The sequence below is a fragment of the Electrona antarctica genome, assembly GCF_951216825.1.
Source record: "Electrona antarctica genome assembly, chromosome: 17".
Lineage (NCBI taxonomy): Eukaryota > Metazoa > Chordata > Actinopteri > Myctophiformes > Myctophidae > Electrona > Electrona antarctica.
In genome coordinates this window covers 10,072,626-10,078,625 of record NC_136798.1, presented here as the reverse complement: position 1 = coordinate 10,078,625, position 6,000 = coordinate 10,072,626, and the positions used below count along the sequence as shown (strand labels likewise).

General features: G+C 44.3%; 1 protein-coding gene across 1 annotated transcript in view; it reads left to right on the top strand.

Moving 5' to 3' along the window:
- The first annotated feature begins 867 nt into the window (after positions 1-867).
- The window catches only part of disp1 (dispatched homolog 1), a 43,345-nt gene continuing 38,212 nt past the window's right edge, over positions 868-6,000 (top strand). Inside the window, exon 1 of the mRNA XM_079525947.1 lies at positions 868-1,272. The gene's annotated coding sequence lies outside the window, so the exon portion shown is untranslated. The remainder of the gene's footprint in view (positions 1,273-6,000) is intronic.

Below are 6,000 nucleotides of genomic sequence, written 5' to 3'. Positions count from 1 at the left end.
TATCCAGGCATACAGCATATCCACCTCGGAGAACAGTGTCGGTAGGCCAATCACAGGCAGGCGGGGCGTTACAATGCCTATGCTCGGACACAAACGGTCCCCACTCCCCAGCTAAATATTTGATGGGAGGATATAGGAACCAATTGGAGCCAGTTTAGGGGTCTGTAACTTCGAGGGAGTGCAAATGGAACCAAATTAACCCATTTAAACAGGAAAGGCATCAGTGTCATTTTAGACTTGAGCATTGGATATTCAAAAATATAGCAGATATACAAGCTCAAACAGCGAGTGTACATTGAGGTCCCAGAGAGAAACATTGTATAGGGACCCCCTAATGCAGTGGTTCTCCAAGGGTCAGGGGGCCCCAGGGGTCCTCGAGGGGGTTCCATGGGTCTCCAGCAAAATAGCATCAAAATCTTTTTAACCACTATACTATACTATATTGACTATTTATTTGAACAGAATATTTTCAGAGATGGGGAGTCCACAGTCAAATACATATTTGGGGGTCCTTGACATGAAAAGGTCTGAGAACCACACTGGCCTGCCGCCTAATCCATATCAAACTACAAACTATAGATTCCAAAGATTCCTTGAGATTCCAAAGTTTGGGAATCAGTGTGTAGAGTAGACTACTATGAGTATGATTACTGATGAGGTGTGTGTGTGTGTGTGTGTGTGTGTGTGTGTGTGTGTGTGTGTGTGTGTGTGTGTGTGTGTGTGTGTGTGTGTGTGTGTGTGTGTGTGTGTGTGTGTGTGTGTGAGAGAGACTGTGTGAGTGAGAGAGACTGTGTGAGTGAGAGAGAGAGTGAGAGAGAGAGAGAGAGTGGCAGTGAGTGGGTTAAAGAGAACTTGTGAGCGTCCTATCAGTGTGCTGGTGTTCATGTTCAACCCTCCGCCTTCTCCCTCAGAGAGAGAGAGAGCGGCCGCTGAGAGGGCTGTATGTTTGTGAAAGAGAGTGTGTGTGTCATTCTGGTAGTGCGTTCTGGTTCTCCCATGAGAGAAAAAAAAGCCAGCTTTCCCTCACGACGTGTTGCTTCCTCTCGGGGCATTATTGTTTGTTTAGCGCTTGTGTGGATCACATACTACTACTACTACTATACCAACCAAAGCACCCGGCGGAGAGTTTACACTTTACAGTCACGCATGTAGCTCACCGTTCCCGTTCGTTTCCCCTCCGGCGGCAACTGTTACTGAGCTGAACTGAACGGCGACCATCCGATCGGGATCTTCACACACACGCACCACCAGGCAGGCAGCAGCCGCTCCGGGGTAAGAAGAAGATAGATTCTCATGAGAAACGTCCCGTCTGTTTTGTCTCTGCGACCTCGTCGTGTTTGGTCTAGTCTACGTTTGAAACGCGGCTCGTCTCTCCTCCGCCACGTTGTTCACTGTGTGAGACAGTGTAGATTTAATACAGGAGGGGAAACGGGGATACTGTGTTTAGATGTTGATAGATGTTGTTTGAAGTGTTTGTTTGTTTGTTTGTTTTGGGTCCGTCCGGTCCGTGCATGTCCGCCGTTTTACGTTGCAATGTAGCGAACGCACTCGTATTTATTTTGTAACGCAAGCAGATGTTTAGCTGAGAGAGATGTGTGGAGTGAAGGCTTTTCATTTTCATCTCGGGACATTAGATTATTCTGCTATTAAAACGGTTGTAGTCTTACTCGTTGTAGTTCTAGATTGTCCTGTAAAGTCCAATGGAAACATTTCTAAAGGAAAATCGCGCGAGGATGGGTTTTTGCCAAATGCCCATTATTCTATTCTTGACAAACTTCCGCCATAGAATGATTAGAAAGGTTATTATTCCGACCGCAGTCTACATACATTCCATTACTACTACTAGGCTACTAGCCATTTTGGGGCTTGTTGTTTCGTGGGAGAAAAGAAAAGAAGAAAAAAAAACCCGTACTGTTTCTCCTCATTTCAACTCCACCACGATTGCGTGGAACACCTGGGCGGGGGTGTGGGGGGATGATTAGGTTTGTTCACCTAATTTATCTTGAGTTCCCGCAGAGCACAGCCTTGAGCAACGAGCACCGTCATATTGGTATGTTAAAAAGCCCAGCTGTGGCTCTAAAAAACACCACCCCGGGGCAGTGTGGAATATGTCAAAAGAAACTCCCCTCTGCTCCTCCGACAGACAGTAACATGTCAAAGGAATATATGTCAAAATGGCCTGTCGGGCGTGTAGAGAGAGAGAGAGAGCTGGCAAGGGAACTTAAGTCAAGCTGTTGTTGTTATTATGGGGAGCGGTGTGGTTATTAACTGTCTCTTGACTGAGTCCTGGTAATTACTGTCTTATTTAGCTTTAATTAAAGGGATGGGGAGGACGCCTCGCCTTGCCGCGTATATATACCTGTCAGCCGCGCAGTATTACACTATACAGGCGCTCTCCGGTTCTTTCACACCCCGTAATCTAACTCACATGAAAGCATCATCATCATCATCACCTGCTTATTCACAATCCAGCCACCAGTCCAGTTATTGTATAAATAATAATTTGTTCTTAACTGGGTTTGCACTTGCGCACAGTAGACCTATAGTTATCGCAAATGTAGAGAACATCATGATAATAATAGTTATTAGTATTATTATAATGTATTTTTTGGTCTGTATTATAAACAACATCCATATCCCAAAAGGTTGCATTTTTTAGATGTTTTTTCTTTTCTTTTCTTCTTCTTTCTGGGAACTCCCTAAAGTGCTGCGCAGAAGGCGAACAAATCAAGTTGCTTGTCAGAATAAATATTTCACATAACCATTAGCTTTCGACTTAGACGATTGTTGGTAGTGCACAGATAAAATAATGGACAAAATGTGAAAATGGCTATTTAGGAGAATAGCTGTACAGTTTCCTGGTAGATTTGACCATTCTGGGACAAATTATTGTGTCTGCCTTGTTATCTTTGTGCTTTCATGGACTGTATTCTCAGAGTTTGGAGTTTTTAAAACTCTGTGAACGTCATACTTGGCAACTTGTCTTTCTTAGTTGTGCATAATCACTTGCTAAATCATTTGTTTGTTTAGAGTTTATGCAGTCTTATTATTAATTAAAATATAATCTAAAATTGATCATAGCTCAGCATTTAGGCCATGAGACAAGTCAGACAACTGATAATCATTTGTCCAGAACTCTAGTTTCACCTCTGTCTATTCATTGTCAGGTTGTGTGAATGTCAGTTGCTGCATTTGTCGTTCGTGTCTCCATGGGTTGCACTTGTGGCTCTGATGAATGCCACGTTTTAAGACTCCTTCTCACGTCCACCAGATAAACTCCTATTTATTAAAGAAGGCTAATTGCTTTGTGTATAATCTCTGCTTTCCTTGAGGTTTAAGAACTTAAACCACCAAACCAATGTTTATTCGAGGGGTAGGCATGCTAGGCCTGCATCTAACATGGGGTGTGACAGGGGGGGGCATGTTTAATGTTTGGGTGAAAACCAGTGGAATGGAGAAACGACTTATGCACTTAATTAGCTTTTGGTCTGTTATTTCAATCACAGACCCAAGTAGTAGACCGTAATATCTTAATAGTAAAAAAAAAAAAACTTTCCTTATAGGTCAATGTCTACACTTGAAGAAGTAAATGAACACCAGAGATTTTGCTTTGTAGTAGTTCTTACTAGTGCTGTATTGTTGCCGTTGCCCTCTACTATTATTTGGCTACACTAACCGACTATCATGCCTTGATATGCCATCGTTCATTTAGCCTAAACATACTCACATTCAACATCGGCTACAGTACGTGCCTAAAATGCCAATTGGAGGTTTGAGGTTGAGATTTACCTTCTGGTTGTTCACATAGCGGCTTCGTCTGGCTGTCAACCTCTATTCTGAAGACAGACACAAGACCCTGCTTGTGTCCACACAGACTGGCCTAGATGTCTCACCTGCCTGTCAACACTCTGACTTGGTTGGCGCTCGTGCGCGCACACGCACACACACACACGCACACACACACGCTTGCGTGCACACACACAACCCACAGACAAACAGACACATGCACACGACCAAGTCTGTTGTTAGTTAAGTTCCTCTACAACCAAACAGAAATCTTTCAGATTCTTGCAAAATGAACAGTGCACATTGTCGCATGAGATTAGAACATAAAGCAAAACAGATTCTAAACGATACAGTATGTCACTATGCAGCAGCACCAAATAAAGCTCACACTTCATTTGTAATAATCTACATCCGTGTTTGGTGACAAATATAACATTTCTCTGGGAAATCTTGTGTGTTTTCTACGCAGGCCCTGGTCGTGGTCTAGGGTGCCCCCGTGTAAAACAGGCCCTGGTCGTGGTCTAGTGTGCCCCCGTGTAAAACAGCTGAGAACCGATGATCTATACCCCATCTCTCTCCTACAATTTCACTGGATTTCTTTTCCATGCTTTCTCCATCAATCTTCTCCGTTCCACATCAGCCCTTGTTTTAATCATTGTAAGACTTTGACAGCTGTGGGAGCCGTACAAATGTCTTCATTTAGCTCTCCCTCCACACGCTGCTATTCTGAGCTCGTCAGGCTCCGGAGTTATTCTTTCTCTTGTTTTCCCCACCCATTCTCCCTCTCCCTCTATCCCTTTTCTCTCCCACCCTTCCCATCCACCCTTGAACCAACAGCGCTGTCGGTTCTCTCTCTCACTACATCTCCTCTACCCTCTCCTTCTGTTCCTTCTTGTTTTTTCATCTCAAGGTCCGCTCGGGCGACCCTGACCCACCCGACAGGGTTGTCAGTCTCATGTTTCGGCCCCTTGCTCATGTTGAGGCGTCACAGAGCACATTGGTCACATTCTGTAGCGCTGCGTGTCTTTTCCCAGAGTCTGAGGAGAGGAGAGGGAGAACCAGGGGCCACAGTGATGTATCGCTTGGCGGTCAAGCCCATCCATTTGGCTGTGCAATATCTTTTAACCAGTTTAACCCTGGCGTCCCTATTTTGGCCTGTCATATTACAGGAATATTGTTTCAACATTAGGGGGGAAAAATCCCTCAAAATGAGCAAAAACTAATTTGGAAAAATGACATGTTTTAGTTTTTTCTTTCTTTCTTTCTTTCTAATAGTGATCTACAAGCTCACAGTGTCACCAGATCAGCTGTTTTGGCTATTTGTCGTACAAAGCAGTATAAAGGGCTTAGGTTGTGGGGGGGTGGGTCACCATACTTGGAGGAAATGGAAGAACTTAATACCAGTGTATGTGCTTGTAAGAGTACATACTGGCAGTCTGGCATGCCATGCACACAAATGGAAACAACAGGTTTGTCAAGGAATGAAAACTAAAGGTATTGAGCGACTCATGTTCTATAAATGCTATATAAAAAAAACTGCATTTATTGAGAAGATGTCCTCAGCTACACAGTAAGGGGTTTTAGGGTCAATTTCTACGCCCTCAGTCAGAGCGAAATGAACACTTCTGTGTAGTGTGTACACTGCTGTGTGAAGGCCTAAGAAGAAGCGGTGGCACGTTTAGATCTCGCTCTTGCACGTTCCCTCTGTCCCCCCCCACCCACACACACACACACACACACACACACACACACACTACAGAACCTACTAGTGTGATTAGTTCATCCTGGTTGATGTCAAATCTCTTTATAGTCGGGTGGGTGTACGTTGGGGTGGGGGGTGGATCTGGGCACTGCTCCAACAACACAGCCCACCACAGCCGTGCATTACCTGTGAAACACAATTCAACTGCTTTTGAAGTGTGTCAGGCATATCACGGCAAAAAACCGCAGGTTCTTTTCTTCTCCCCCCAAACCCTCCTTTTTTTCTACCAACTAAAATAACCTACAGAAACACATTTTCACATTACAGTCTTCCGTGAATGTTTTGTAACTCAATCCGGAGGCATACGGGTTGAGACTGTAGCATAACGCGGCCCTTCTGTTAGTTCTCGCGGCTTGGAACCATTTATTTTTGTTCAAATGCAAAAGCGTCTCATGCTTAGGGATGATTTATCCGCTACACACCGAAAATAGCCGATCTACAAGCTCACAATG